Source organism: Myxocyprinus asiaticus, chromosome 4 (assembly GCF_019703515.2).
Source record: "Myxocyprinus asiaticus isolate MX2 ecotype Aquarium Trade chromosome 4, UBuf_Myxa_2, whole genome shotgun sequence".
Classification (NCBI taxonomy): Eukaryota; Metazoa; Chordata; class Actinopteri; order Cypriniformes; family Catostomidae; genus Myxocyprinus; species Myxocyprinus asiaticus.
In genome coordinates, this window is record NC_059347.1 from 40,919,304 (window position 1) to 40,932,924 (window position 13,621).

At 40.8% G+C, this 13,621-nt stretch overlaps 1 pseudogene; it reads left to right on the plus strand.

The window, feature by feature from the left end:
* Positions 1–13,621, plus strand: part of LOC127439939 (probable voltage-dependent N-type calcium channel subunit alpha-1B) — a 194,125-nt pseudogene that overhangs the window by 103,702 nt on the left and 76,802 nt on the right.

Here is a 13,621-nt window from a genome sequence, read left to right on the forward strand (position 1 = left end):
CCGGGAAAGCATGTCCGTCATCTCTGCGTCGGACTGAGACTGGGCGACCACACCCGAAGGGGGAAGCCCAGCCGAAGCCTCCACGTCAGAGTGGATGAGCCCGACTGGGGCAAGCGAGCGTGCTGAGGACTGGGAGGTCCGTGGGGGGTTACCCGTCAGAGGTGGTCCCATTGGAGTCCCCAAATCACCCCCAGTGCTAACCGATGCGGCCTCATACCTGTAGGTAGAAGGACCGAGGTGGGGAGCTTTCTTACGAAGGCAAGCCGTGATCGCAACGTTGCCATGGTCATGTTCTCGCAATGAGGACAAGACCCATCCACGAACGAAGTCTCCCCGTGGGCAGCGCCCAGACACGCAGAGAGATAATGACCGCAACCAGGAATAACACATAAGCGGAAAGGCATCTTTAAAAAGACGTTCCATGTGTGCTGCTTTTTAGAATTGAAAATATGCTCTTTTAGAATATACTCTTTTCTTTTGTTGTTCTGCCGAAGCACCCAGGGGCATTCTCTGCACTCCACCGGTGCAGAGGGGGAGAAGCCACTGAAATGTGGCATAAATCCAGCAGATGAGGTGAATTAACTTGCCGGATGAATTCAGCTCAATGAATAGAACCAATCGTTACATTTTTGATATGAATCATCTGTTCGTTTTGAAGCTTAATGACAACAGTCCAGTATTTGTTGGAATATTTTTACATTCAGGTTATATATTTATTATTTATTATATATTTTCTATTTCTTTACATTCAGATACCAAAGTATAGGGCATAGAAGCCACTGTGACTGAGGAATGATACTGTATGGGGGTTCAGGGGTATCCCCTGAGAGAAAAAAATTAAAAGTCTGAATAGACCATTTTTATATTTTCATTAAAGTGAGAGACTAGGCTACCAACTAGTAATTTTATTGTCTTTCCTTATCATTTTGAAAAACACCTGTTGCCACTGATAAGGACAGGAGAAAAAGTTTAAAAGCTTTTTTAGTGAATCAATTGCTGAGTTGTGTAAGAGACTATTTTGTAGTCTGATCTGGAAGGACAGATTTATACAAGCTTCTTCTTCAGTACCTGTGTTTCTGTACAAAATAAACCCTTGCTGACAGATGCAGCATTGCTTGTTGTTTCTGTGCATCTGCCTCTGTGTGTGTTTTGCTTATCTGCGAGTGTGTGCAAACTATTCAGTATTTCTGTCTGGAGTTCTTTTATGAGATGGAGATGTTTTCATGCGGAGTTAGAAGTACAGTGGATTGGAGTTGACTCGTGAGTATTTGTGTATTTGCATAAATGTATGTGAAAGAGTCCGAGAGGGGCTGCCGCAGAGTTAGTATTCACCGTCACACACTCACAAACAAATATACACACACTCACTGTCACAGTCACACTGCCACTGCCACTGCAATGCAGGAGAGGAGAGGAGATGAAAGGACAGGTCTTCTCTCACATTCAGGAGGAATCCTGCTGAAAAGTCCGCCATATCCTGTTTTTTGGATCCTGGTTGCCAGAATGGGATGTGGGTCAGGACATGACTTTTTACTCTTATTTTTATTGATTTTTTTACTTTTTATATGTTCCTCGAGGTTCACCTATAATATTATTAAAGTTTTTTGCACAACAGTCCTACAGTATATTTGCAAAACATCATCATCATCATCATTTCCCTCCCTCAGTCTGACCCTCTGTCAGAAAAGCCCAGTTTTGGTGCTGCTTCTCCTTTACTATTAAGTCTTAAACACCCACTGTTATGACTGTCTCTCTGCTCTTGACTGATCTGCTCCCTCATTGCCATCTCACTGCTCACCGCTACTGGGCGGGGCTACGGAAGTGATCAGATAAAGTAGGCCCCGTTCCAAATAGCACCCTCTGCTCTTGCGGTCTTCCTCCGAGTGCAGACAGATGGGGTTCTAGTCAGGAAGTCCACAAGGGTGCATGAGTGATAAGTGTGCATTTGGGACCGACTTCAAGACTTCAATTAGATGACATTTTATATTTCATATGCATGCAGTTTTACAAATTATTATTTGAAAGTGTCATGTCATTGATAGATATGGTAAAAGAACACACTTTAAACTCACTATTGATTATTTGTTTTTATTAAATAATTTCAAGCAACACACTGACAATAAAGCATTAGACAATTTAATCAAGATCCTCTGAAAAACAAAGGACACATAACTACTACAGCAAAAAAAAAACCATCATTTTAAATCTTTAGAGAACAAATAAACATGATTCAGACACATAGATGGTTACAGGCAGGTGCTTAGAACATATGTATAGAAAGAACATACCGCCATTTATCGCAAAAATAAACTCAAAAAAAAAAAAAAAAAGAAACATCCCTTTTTCAGGACACTGTATTTTAAAGAATTTTGTAAAAATCCAAATAACTTTACAGATCTTTATTGTAAGGGATTTAAACAATGTTTTCCATGCTTGTTCAATGAACCATAAACAACTAATGAACATGCACCTGTGGAACAGTCGTTAAGACACTAACAGCTTGCAGATGGTAGGCAATTAAGGTCACAGTTATAAAAACTTAGGACACTAAAGAGACCTTTCTACTGACTCAGAAAAACACCAATAGAAAGATGCCTAGGGTCCCTACTCATCTGCGTGAACGTGTCTTAGGCATGCTACATGGAGGCATGAGGACTGCAGATGTGGCCAGGGCAATAAACTGCAATGTCCGTACTGTGAGGCACCTAAGACAGCACTACAGGGAGACAGAAAGGACACTTGATCGTCCTCGCAGTGGCAGACCACGGCTGTGTCTCGTTTGGAAGGCTGCATGCTAGGTAGGATGCGTCCTTTGAATGCTGCAGTATACCAAGTGTCCTCCTTTAAACAAATCTTGTTTAAACGAGACGGCCTTCCTAGGACAAACGGAAACGGAATGTAACATGGTTGCATGTCAGCACGCCACTCTTTAACAAGGAGGAGAGCTTTGAGTGAGAAGGGAACAAAGTCCCTCTGGAAGGGAATGCATGAGGTACATTTTAGGAGAGTTAATGATGTAAAGAGAAAAGAAAATACATTTTACAGGTGTGCTTTTAGTCTAATACTTTATTTTAATTATATATTAATATAATTATACATATTATATACTCTGCACCCATCTACTTGGGTACTTCAACTTGGGAATTAACATTACTTGCATTTGAACATCATATTTACGGGCAAATTTTTTTTTACATTTCCGTTGAAGCAAAGAATTGTGGGTTGCGAGTGCCCAAGGAGGATACACCTCATGCATCCTCCGAATACCCGTGCAAGAAAGTTGCATTTGAAGGCTGCATTCGAAGTGTCCTACTCACTTTTCTAAGACGAGACCGCCTCGATGACGTATGTGGCCGACAAATGCAACCGCCAGAGGACGCATCCTTCCAAATGAGACGCAGCCCACGTGTAACAACACCTGCACACGATTGGTACATCCAAATATCACACCTGCGGGACAGGTACAGGATGGCAACAGTAACTGCCCGAGTTACACCAGGAGTGCACAATCCCTCCATTGGTGCTCAAACTGTCCGCAATAGGCTGAGAGAGGCTGGACTGAGGGCTTGTAGGCCTGTTGTAAGGCAGGTCCTTACCAGACATCACCAGCAACAATGTCGCCTATGGGCACAAATCCACTTTTGCTAGACCAGACAGGACTAGCAAAAAGTGCTCTTCACTGACGAGTCACGGTTTTGTCTCACCAGGGGTTATGGTCGGACTCGCGTTTATCATCGAAGGAATGAGCATTACACAGAGGCCTGTACTCTGGAGCGGGATCGATTTGGAGGTGGTGGTATGAAGGTATTTTTGGAGCAAATCAACTGAGCGCCTGTGACAGTGGAATTGGTAGTTGTAGAGATTAGCCACACATGTGTACCAGTAAATTTGAAGTCACAGAGAAAAATGTTTTAAGAGTTGCAAACTTGTAGATTTTGACACCTTCTCAAATTCTTCATTGCAGGTGCACAAATCCTATTCTACAAATCATAAATTAAGAAACTCATACGCTCATATTTCTGCTACAGTTGCTGCAGTGAATATGGTGCAAAACACATTCACACACCCGCATCAAAAAATGTGAAGTCACGGACAAATTTTGCTCATCCGCAAATCAGTATGTGAATTCATCCAATGAGAGTTGCCCACTTGTAGAATATTTTCTCAATTTTTTTCTTGGATATTTTTCTAGCACAAACATAAGTACATAACTACAACTGCTTGAATCTGCTGCTACGTGTGTCAAACACTGTTTTTCGCTTGCAAATAACAAGTTTCGCATGCTCTCCCTTTTGCACCACATATCTATGTAAAATATGGAGCAAAAGTGATTTGTGCATCTGTAGAGGCAGCGGGGGCACTGTTCAGAGATCAGAGAATTTTGGCCAATCAGAAGAGCTAGTTATACCAATAAAGGTGTTTTTTTTTTTTTTTCTTTCCTGAAATCACTCACCGTTATACATTTGTTTATAGTTTAAATATGCGCGCTGCTCAGCTACGTTGGTAATCAGTGTTTCTTAGTTAGATTAGCCTCTCTTGTTTCACGATAGGTAAGCTAACGCTAGACTACCTGCACTGTTAAGTTTGCTATTCAGTCATCTCATATTAAATGATACCCTCATATTAAACGATTTATTCCTTATATTCTCTTCTGCTTTACCTTCTAGAAAAATGACAGAACAGGGTGGGTCTTCGCAGGTGAGTATCATATCATAAGTATGCACCTAATGTAAATGAGAATTTACCATGGTCAGAAAACCATGGGTACCATGTTTTTTTGTTTGTTTTTGATGGATAGTAATTTTTATTGGAATACCATAGTAAAGGGACGTCAGAGTTTGCACTACAGTAGGCAATTTGTCCAGTAATTATTACTCCCATAGGAAAGCAGTCCCGAAATTGGAAGCTATAAATAACATAATCTTGATCCCATAGGTATCCAGGAATTGAGCGAAACTAACCAAGTAAACTATTGGGCTGGAATCACCTGTTTCAAACCTCTGTTGCAGGTCAGCAGACGTGATTTAGTGGGACACTGCAGGGCACATGGGAGTGAGAACTATTCTTAGTGACGTTGGATGAAAAATATGCTTTAAATCGCCTATAGGCTTTATGAAATGTTAATTAACCCGCTCTGTGACTCAATGCAGCTTCCAATTTCGGGACTGCTTCCCTATGGGAGTCATAATTACTGGGACCGCTAGAGGCCGCTGCCTCTATAGATGCACAAATCACTTTTGCTCCATATTTTACATAGATATGTGGTGCAAAAGGGAGAGCACGCGAAACTTGTCATTTGCAAGCGAAAAACAGTGTTTGAGACTCATAGCAGCAGATTCAAGCAGTTGTAGTTATGTACTTATGTTTGTGCTAGAACAATATCCAAGAAAAATTATTTGTGACGAATAATATTCTACAAGTGTGCAACTCTCATTGGATGAATTCACATACTGATTTGCGGATGAGCAAAATTTGTCCGTGACTTCACGTTTTTTGATGCGGGTGTGTGAATGTGTTTTGCACCATATTCACTGCAGCAACTGTAGTAACTGGAGTATGGGTTTCTTAATTTATGATTCGTAGAATAGGATTTGTGCACCTGCAATGAAGAATTTGATAAGGTGTAACTGTTGTGTTTGTGGGAGAGGAAAAAAAACCTATAAGTTTGCAACTCTTAAAACATTTTTCTCTGTGACTTCAGATTTACTGTACACATGTGTGGCTAATCTCTACAACTACAAATTCCACTGTCACAGGCGCTCAGTTGATTCACTCCAAAAATACCTTCATATGGAGGGTCCGTCATGGTCTGGGGCGGTGTGTCGCAGCATCATCGGACTGAACTTTTTGTCATTGCAGGCAAACTCAATGCTGTGCATTACAGGGAAGACATCCTCCTCCCTCATGTGGTGCCCTTCATGCAGGCTCATCCTGACATGACCCTCCAGCATGACAAAGCCACCAGACATACTGCATGTTCTATGCGTGATTTCCTGCAAGACAGGAATGTCAGTGTTCTGCCATGGCCAGCGAAGAGCCCGGATCTCAATCCCATTGAGCACGTCTAGGACCTGTTGGATCGGAGGGTGAGGGCTAGGGCCATTCCCCCTAGAAATGTCCAGGAACTTTCAAGTGCCTTGGTGCAGAGTGGGGTAACATCTCACAGCAAGAACTGGCAAATCTGGTGCAGTCCATGAGGAGGAGGAGATGCACTGCAGTACTTAATGCAGCCGGTGGTCACACCAGATACTGACTGTTACTTTTGACTTTGTTCAGGGACACATTATTCCATTTCTGTTAGTCACATGTCTGTGAAACTTGTTCAGTTTATGTCTTAGAATCTTTGTTCATACAAATATTTATGTAACATGTTAAGTTTGCTGCAAATAAAAGCAGTTGAAAGTGAGAGGACGTTTCTTTTTTTTTTTTTTGCAGAGTTATAAAATACAACCAGCCACACTTCTGCAGGTATAAATATCACTGGTAGACCGAATGTTGCTACATCAATAAATAGAAGCAATATTACAAGTTACAGCCATGTGCATTAAAGTATTCTCTCCTTTTTTTATATATATTTAGAGATTCACAATAATTCTAAAATCCTCTTTGTAACAACAATAGCAGAGGTATGGAGAGAAAACAGTATCAAAACATCTCACAAATGCACACGACGATCCACAAATGCACGCAACAGATCCTCACATGCACAAGGTAATCCACAAATGCAGTCATCCACACACATAATCCACAAATACAAGTAACATATACAGGCATCTGCTCAATCCACAGATGCATGCAACAGATCCACACACGCACAAGGCAATCAACAAATGCACATAACAGATCCAATGAGGCACAAGGCAATCCACAAATGCACGCAACTTATCCACACCCACACAGCAGTCCACATATATACACAACAGATGTGCGTGTGCACATTTGAGGACTGTAAGGTGAGCAAAGACATCATTGTATAGCTTAAATTTGTGTATTCTGATGCGTGCATTTGTGAATTGAGCCGATGTGCGGCTCTGTTGCGTGCACTTGTAGATTGCCTTGTGGGTGTGCTGATCTGTTGTGTGTATGTGTGGATTGCTGTGTGGACTTGTTACTTGCATTTGTGGATTGCCTTGTGCCTCTGTGGATCCGTTACGTGCATTTGTTGAGTGCCTTGTGCGTGTGTGTGGACATGTTGTGTGCATTTGTGGATTGAGCAGATGACTGGATCTGTTGCTTGTATTTGTGGATTGCCTGGTGCATCTGTGGATCTGTTGCATGCATTTGTATATTGTTGTGTACGTGTGTGGATCTGTTGCGTGCATTTGTGAGGTGTTTTGATACGGTTTTATCTCCATACAAAAGGTTTAATGTTAGGTTACTTACTTTTATGAATGTAAAACTTCCCTAAGAAAAACCATTCAATAAACTGTATAGTAGTAATTCCATATCTCTAGAAAACTAAAAACATGTAATCGTAGTCATTGATGTGTTGTTGTGGAAGCGGTCAGATGCAAATGTCTACCACAGTGTGACATTACAATGTGAAGCAAGTAGAGAATGAGTCGTTTTGCCAGCTTGGTTTCAACAAATGCTCTTATTGCAGAGAGGAGGAAGTTTGACTGTGCTGCTGAAACTTACATTGTGTTTTTTATAGTACAATGAACTCGGAATGCTCCGCACACAGTATGTGTAACCACGCGCCGCCTAGATTTTCTTGACTCGCGTTCTCAGTCCTCAGCTGTGTGCGGAGTATTGCGCATGTGCTGGCCATTGACTGTACTAAAAGAGCATCACAGAGCAGTTGTAGTGCGCATGGCTAAGTATGTAAAGTAGGCGTTTATGTTTTTGCTGTAGAGGTGGTCATGAATTAATGAGTACCCTTTGTGACATCACTAATATACGGATGTAGAGGAGGCAGCATTTGGCAGCTTGGTTTCAATAAATGATTTTATTGCATTGGGGATTAAGTTTTGAGGTTTGAAATTTACAGTATGTTTTTATAGTAGAAATACCTCTTGTGGAAAACGGTACAGCCCCCTCCCAGCAAACATTAAATTGATGTATCCTTACCTAGGCGCAGATCAATGCGAAGTAGAGGGTGCATCCACATCTGTAACTGTTGTCACCTTGTACTTTTCACTGGCAGCAATTTTTCTCAGTGTGCGAGTCGAGATTTATTATCAATAAATAAATTCTGTGTTCATTAATGAAAACACATGCTCCACAGATGCAGATGTCCCAAGCAGGCATAAAACAAACTCCACGACCTTGGCTAAGATTCAGAAGTTGATGGTCTTGCTCTCCAGTTGACAAAAAACGTCTGTCCATCTCTCAGACATGGCCGTCTTGTTCATGTTCCACTCAGTGATGCTACGAGTGATAATGTTTTTCGCGCAAGCCCACTCATCAAAGAGCGTGGTTTTGTCAATCAAACTGAGAGCGGGGATTCTGGAGTAGAAGTGTTCGAGGCTGCTCAATGTCTTTCCACTCAGGGATGTCTCTCAGAAGGGCCCACTCAAGTTTTTCTGTGTTCTCTAATGAGCGGCTCCAATTTTGGAGGTAATCCACAGATGTGGAGCTCCAGCGTGTGTGTGTGTGTGTGTGTGTGTGTGTGTGTGTGTGTGTGTGTGTGTGTGTGTGTGTGTGTGTGTGTGTGTGTGTGACAAGAGAGAGAGAGAGCAAGAGTGTGCCGGGTACTATGCTAAATAACCCACACCACCACACAGGTGTATGCAATAAGCAATTATCCCCAGTCACCGCTTCCAAATCTAGCACTGCCACTGCTAAAGCAAAAGGAAGCAAGGAGGTCATAACAAGCCCTTTATCTTGAATTAAGTTTATTTTTCTTACACCATTGGCAAATATTTTTTTCTTGTTTAAAGCATAAATGTAACATAATGTTGTGAGGTTTACGCTTAAACAAGACTTAATCTTTAATACCTTACACTAATTTTGCATAATTATCTTACAAATAAATGTATCTTGTTTTAATGATGTTTACATATTTTTTAATGAAATACAAGACAGAAATTCTGAACAAGAATTATTTTTGCAGTGTATAACCTGTGGTCTTTGAGTGGGGCATTTATTTTTGTACTGTGTGCTTTAGGTGTATCATTGTATTATGAGATACACACATACTGTAAATGTTAACATAAACAATTATACTCACACAACTCGTGCCATAAATAATTGCTCCGCAGATGCCTGTGTGCAGTACAGTGTGTTCATGGGTGTGTGTATGTATGTGTCCCTGCAGAGAGTTTGCAAAGGAGCGAGAGCGTGTGGAGAAAAGGCAGGAGTTCCTGAAGCTGCGCAGACAGCAGCAGATTGAGAGAGAGCTGATCGGCTATCTGGAGTGGATCTGCAAGGCAGGTCAGTTTTACAGCCCAAGCAAACTCAAGTGTTCCTTTTGAAACAGGAAGTTTGGGTGGGACAGTTCAAAGAGCTCATCCCTGTTATTTCAAACAGCCAAAAGGCTTTAGTTACATTATAGCCATGAACCATGATTCGCTACTTGCTGGTTGCAGGTGGTATTAGGGGAAAAATTCTCATTCTAGAGAGCATTTAAATGGACAAAAGATTACAAGATTAGTCATCAATATTTTGGTCCATTAGGAGTTTTTAACCGCTAATCATGAGCAATTTCTTAGCCACCACTGAAATGTTTTTATCCCAGAGCTGAAGTTAGAGGCATTCTTTTCTGTAATTTTCTGTGGGAGCTGATGCTGCGATCCTGTCTGTTGCTCAATACTTCCTCTTACCCGCAGCTCCATAGCAACCAAATAGCCTTCCACTGGCTTCACAAGCTGGTTCATGCCCTCAGTCTTCCTGTAACAGCATTTCCATCAGCTGCTGCGCAGGGACCCGCGCAATGAATGTGATGGAGTGCTCTGTTGCTGTAGATTTGCATTGATCTGGAGCCCATTTGGTGATGGTCTTCTCATATGCTTCTCAGCATCAGATTTAGAGAAGCATGATGTACAGTAAACCCTCATAAAAAAATTTCATCGGAACAAAATGTATGATTTCTGATACAACAAGTTTTTTCCCAAAGGGTCAAAGCATTTTTGCTCAGGATAAAAGTTGATGTAAATGGTGTATTTACAGTGGGGTTCAAAAGTTTGAGTCCACTTAATTCTTCTAATTTAATACCATTTTTTCATTACAAATTATATATCAGCATAATTTGAATGAAAATTTATCCTGGATTTCTTAGTATTTGATCTGCTAAACAGAGGAATTTTCAAAGTGCCACAGAAAGACAGTGCTTACAATTTTTGAGAAAATGTACTAATGAATGGCTTACTTATAGTTGTTTCTGCATATTAAGCTGGGATAGTCAAGCCAAGTCATTTTTATTTGTATAGCGCTTTTCACAACACACATTGTTTCAAAGCAGCTTTACAGAAAATCATGCATTAACAGAAAATGAAACTGTAATATCTATAAAGTCTTGGAGTCATCATTGTGTAGTTTGATTAAATATGATTGTAAATTGTGTATAAAAATAAATAATTAAATCATAATTGTATTTAGAACCCCAGTGAGCAAGCCGCAGGTGACTGTGGCAAGGAACACACATGTTGGTTAATGGAGAAAAATAACCTTGGGAGAAACCAGACACACTGTCAGGGCCAGTTTCCCTCTGGCTAACCAGCATGAATATAATGCCAAAAGTAGTTATTTATGTGCAGTGCAGGTCATGGTTTAAAATAAGTAAACTAAGTAAGTGTTAAGGGCCAGTGTTTATACAAAGATTTTGTATGAACTGTAAGATTAATAACTAATGTCTTTGAAGTTCAGCCTGCATTGTCCTTTGTTAATTAGCCAATGAAGGGTTTTGTTGGCATATAATTGAAAGTCTCTGTATTCCATTTTAAGAGTGTATTCCATCATTAGGCCAAAGTGATGCAGGCAGAGATCAGTGAGGTGCATCACAGTTTAACCAGCAGGTCATTTCGTTGAGGTCTATCCTAAGTCAAAGGTTCAGGCAGTGGCATAAGAAGTATCCCATGTCTTACGGTTGGAGTTGGCATCAGTTCATCCCCTGAAGTCCATCGTAATAGATTGAAGTGATGTCTGGCCGGCACTGGCTGCAATTAGTCATCATCACTCAGAGACACATAGCAGTGGACTCCGACACCAAGCAGGAACGGAGGAGGATCTGGCCGGCTCTGAAATAAATTCCGAGGTTGAGACAGGGAAACAAATAGAATAATATTAGTTGCCATTACATTTTTTGCAGAGTTATAGAGCATGATAAATGTTTCTGGTTTGTTTTCTAGTACCGGCAGACCTAACTAAAGCAGCCTAATTGTGAGTTGAAGGATAAATTAGGTGTATGCCTGACTAAATAGATGAGTCTTTAGTCTAGACTTAAACTGAGTGAGTGTGTCTGCATCCCGAACATTAAGGAGACTATTCCATAGTTTAGGAGCAAAATAGGAAAATGATCTACATCCTTTTGTGGATTTTGATATTCTAGGCACTATTAACAGGCCAGAATTTTGCGATCATACAGAACGTGATGGAATATAGCGTGGCAGAAGGTCACTTAAGTACTGCGGAGCTAGACCATTCAAAGCTTTGTACGTAGTTAACTAAATTTTAAAATGTATATGAAATTTAACAGGTAGCCAATGTAACAATGATAAAATTGGGCTAATATGATCATATTTCTTGGTTCTAGTCAGCACTCTGGCTGCTGCATTTTGAACCAATTGAAGTTTATTTATTGAACTTGCAGGACATCCTCCCAGTAATGCATTACAATAATCTAATCTTGAGGTCATGAACGCATTAATTTGTTTTTCGCCATCAGCAACAGCGAGCATGTGTCGTAACTTATCAATATTTCTGAGGTGGAAGAATGCTGTTCTACAAACACTGTAAATTTGATTTTCAAAGGACAGATTGGTATCAAATATAACACCTAAGTTCTTCGCTGTAGAAGAGGAGGTAACAGTACATCCGTCCAGAGTCAAATTATATTTTAGCGCTTATTTTTAGATATTTTTGGTCCAATAATTAGTACCCCTGTTTTGTCAGAATTGAGTAGAAGGAAATTTCTGGCCACCCAATCTTTGATTTCATTGATACACTCTGCTAATTTGGAGGATTGTGAAATTTCGTCGGGTTTCGAAGAAATATAAGTTGGGTATTTTCAGCATAACAGTGGGAACTTATTCCACGATTCCTGATAATATCTCCCAGGGGAAGCATATATAAGGAGAAAAGCAGAGGCCCTCAAACTGATCCCTGTGGCACTCCATACTTAACTTTTGTTTGATTTGACAATTCCTCGCTTACACAGACGAAGTGGTAGCAGTCTGCTAAATAGGACCTAAACCATGCAAATGCAAGTCCACAAATGCCAACATAATTCTCCAGCCTATTCAAGAGAATGTCGTGATCTGTGGTGTCGAAGGCAGAACTAAGATCTAAAAGCTCTAGAAGAGAAATGCACCTGCGATCAGATGATAAGAGCAAGCCATTTGTAACTCTGATAAGTGCAGTCTTTCTACTGTGATAGGGCCTAAATCCTGACTGAAATTGTTCATATAAAGGTGCATCTCAATAAATTAGAATGTCGTGGAAAAGTTCATTTATTTCAGTAATTCAACTAAAATTGTGAAACTCGTGTATTAAATAAATTCAGTGCACACAGACTGAAGTAGTTTAAGTCTTTGGTTCTTTTAATTGTGATGATTTTGGCTCACATTTAACAAAAACCCACCAATTCACTATCTCAAAAAATTAGAATACATCATAAGACCAATAAAAAAAAACATTTTTAGTGAATTGTTGGCCTTCTGGAAAGTATGTTCATTTACTATATATGTACTCAGTACTTGGTAGGGGCTCCTTTTGCTTTAATTACTGCCTCAATTCGGCGTGGTATGGAGGGGATCAGTTTGTGGCACTGCTGAGGTGGTATGGAAGCCCAGGTTTCTTTGACAGTGGCCTTCAGCTCATCTGCATTTTTTGGTCTCTTGTTTCTCATTTTCCTCTTGACAATACCCCATAGATTCTCTATGGGGTTCAGGTCTGGTGAGTTTGCTGGCCAGTCAAGCACACCAACACCATGGTCATTTAACCAACTTTTGGTGCTTTTTGGCAGTGTGGGCAGGTGCCAAATCCTGCTGGAAAATGAAATCAGCATCTTTAAAAAGCTGGTCAGCAGAAGGAAGCATGAAGTGCTTCAAAATTTCTTGGTAAACGGGTGCAGTGAATTTGGTTTTCAAACAACACAATGGACCAACACCAGCAGATGACATTGCACCCCAAATCATCACAGACTGTGGAAACTTAACACTGGACTTCAAGCAACTTGGGCTATGAGCTTCTCCACCCTTCCTCCAGACTCTAGGACCTTGGTTTCCAAATGAAATACAAAACTTGCTCTCATCTGAAAAGAGGACTTTGGAACACTGGGCAACAGTCCAGTTCTTCTTCTCCTTAGCCCAGGTAAGACGCCTCTGACGTTGTCTGTGGTTCAGGAGTGGCTTAACAAGAGGAATACGACAACTGTAGCCAAATTCCTTGACATGTCTGTGTGTGGTGGCTCATGATGCCTTGACCCCAGCCTCAGTCCATTCCTTGTGAAGTTCACCCAAAT